This window comes from Montipora foliosa, chromosome 11 (genome assembly GCF_036669935.1).
Source record: "Montipora foliosa isolate CH-2021 chromosome 11, ASM3666993v2, whole genome shotgun sequence".
Classification (NCBI taxonomy): domain Eukaryota; kingdom Metazoa; phylum Cnidaria; class Anthozoa; order Scleractinia; family Acroporidae; genus Montipora; species Montipora foliosa.
In genome coordinates, this window is record NC_090879.1 from 18464910 (window position 1) to 18467409 (window position 2500).

At 39.4% G+C, this 2500-nt stretch overlaps 1 protein-coding gene across 2 annotated transcripts in view; it reads right to left on the bottom strand.

Moving 5' to 3' along the window:
- Positions 1-1108: 1108 nt before the first annotated feature.
- LOC137977759 (uncharacterized) overlaps positions 1109-2500 on the bottom strand; it is a 57848-nt gene continuing 56456 nt past the window's right edge. For both annotated transcript variants that reach the window (XM_068825086.1, XM_068825085.1), the window contains exon 14: positions 1109-2500. This exon is cut by the window's right edge and continues 1016 nt beyond it. The gene's annotated coding sequence lies outside the window, so the exon portion shown is untranslated.

Consider the following 2500-nt stretch of genomic DNA (forward strand, 5'->3'; position numbering starts at 1 on the left):
GAAACATCTTCGGGTCTTCCTCGAAAGTCCTCGGCATTCTTCGGAAATCTTCGGAAATTCCCGAACAACGTTTGTCTGGCCTTAGAAACAATTTTGGAAAATCTTCGGAAATCTTCGGCAGGTGGTCGGAAATCTTCGGAAAATCATCAAAAACGCCGTCATCAGCATGTCTATATAATAAAAAGAACATTACACGGCGGCTTGAAGATATGATATTTATTTTCTCGTGGCAAAAAAAATATTTTACTCAGTCGCTGCGCTCTTCGTAAAATATTGTTTTGCCACTCGAAAATAAAATTCATATCTTCGCGCCACCGTGTAATATCCTCTATTTATTTTAGGCTACTCCTCATATTACTTAAAATCGTCATCACGTTTGCTCCAAATATTTGTTTTCCTTACTGAATGTCATGAATTTACTGTGATAAAATGTGAAATAAAATTGGGACTTGGGAAATCTTTGGGATATACAATTTAGCATATTTAGAACTAGAAAATAGTGTTTAGTTTTAAGTGTTGTCAATGGAGGACTTTTTCCATGTTTAAGTGGCCTCTTCTCCGGCAACACACAGGGGGGAAGGGGTTGAGAGAATTCGAGACAACTACGGCAACCCAAAACGCAGTCGATAATAATTATAACTTTGAAAAGTTTTTAGATGCAGCCATGTAAACACGGAGAAAGCTCTGTAACGCTATGATGAGATATTTCTCAAAAGGACTTGCGAATCTCTAGAACCCTTTTGAAATGTGATGTCATATTTCCTCGTGCCTGGAGTCGTGATTGACGCTTGATTAGCATTAAAGTGGACTGACAAAAAGGTTTACTTGCACTGTAAGTTTGATTATAATCACGTCTGTACTTTTGAGCCCTTTGAATGGACAATGACATCCCCTGCTCAGTCTGTTGTTGTTTTGGAGCCAAGTGCCATGGATAGCCCACTTGCAGTTGACGTAAAGTCCAATCCGCGGAGTAACAATATATCCTGTAAACCCATGCTTTGGAGAATGGTGTCGAAAGAAGCACTCAGAAAAAAAAAATCCTGCGTATCTGGTGGCGTGCAATTTATCTCAAGCGTGAGAGCCAAAAAAGAGAGAGCTGAGCTAAATCTTTTTATTCCATATTTTATTTTAAATTCTAACTATATAAACAATCCAGAATTTTCTTAGCATGCAGCAATTTAAATCCCATCGAAAAACCTTGCAGGATTTGCTGTAAAGGCCACTCAAGCTCAGCCACAACATTTATATTGCCGAACTGTTTATAACTGGATTCTAATTGTAGATTATCAAGAAAAACAGTTACTAGAACTTTAAGTTCGAAACAACAGCGGTTTATACATAAGACCTTTATCCTACCAAAACGTTCTATTCCAACTAGATTCTAATATTCAATTAATCATAAATAACAACTGCTTCTAAAACTAATAAGCTAGCTGATCAACCTCATGTCGATCTTTAGCTCGAAAACGCCCGGGGGGACTACCATATGAGAAGGTTGAAGATGTTCGTCACCTGGCTTGAGGTTATTCTCTAGGACTTCAGCCTCATTTAGGGTGTTCAGGACAGAACCAACTATTTTAGCTGTTAAGGTATCTTTAAGGGTGCACTTAAGAGAATGTTCTCATTTCCATTTCATGGCTCGAATTCTGCTGCTCTCCTGAGTGCAGTCTCTTTTTTCGGATTTCTTTCCCGAACAGCGGCTGGCTAACCTAATTCGTTTCAGTGGTATCTTTTAGGGGCGATATAAAACCCGAGCCATTCATAGATTGGTCATCTTTAGGGATTCAATTCAAAGTTTTCGACGAGCATCCCTGAATTCTTCATAGGACAGTCCCAGGGTCAAAACATCGTACGTTATGCATACTACAGAGACAAGACATCCTTAGAGAAGTTCGCGCATTTGCCCGTTGGTTTCAATCCGGTACATTCTAATTCCCTAACTAGCTTGCTCTTCATGCTATTAACGGCTTTGCAATTGCTGTCGAAAAAGGTGAAAGGGGTGTTCAAAATGATTGCATAATTCACACGTTATGCCGTATTGTTGCAGACGTATCAGCTGGGATCTTCAAATTGGAGAATTTCCTCTTGGATGACCAGCACGAGGAACTCTCTCCCGCTCTTCATTCGCCTCCATTATTCTTTCAGAGCTACTTTGTGGTGATAATCCACCAATGGAATCTCACTATTTCAGAAGGGCTGCTCTAATTTCCAGATTATCAAATAGCTGTTGCCATGTTCCCTTGTTGCTGTGTTTTGCTCAGTAGCTGATCACAGATGATTTTATGATAATGTAATTGTGTCACTGATTTTCTTACCACATTATGACGTGTACTGTGACCTAGTACTCAACAGATGCACGGTAACATTGAATCTGCATACATTTGCTTTTAGTGGCCCTTCAGTTGTGTTCTATTCATGGAAATTAGTGATTCTAATTGCTTCTCTCATTGTTATCTACAATTCGCTAAAAGACATCAATCGCGCCAGCTGCTCTTGAAAC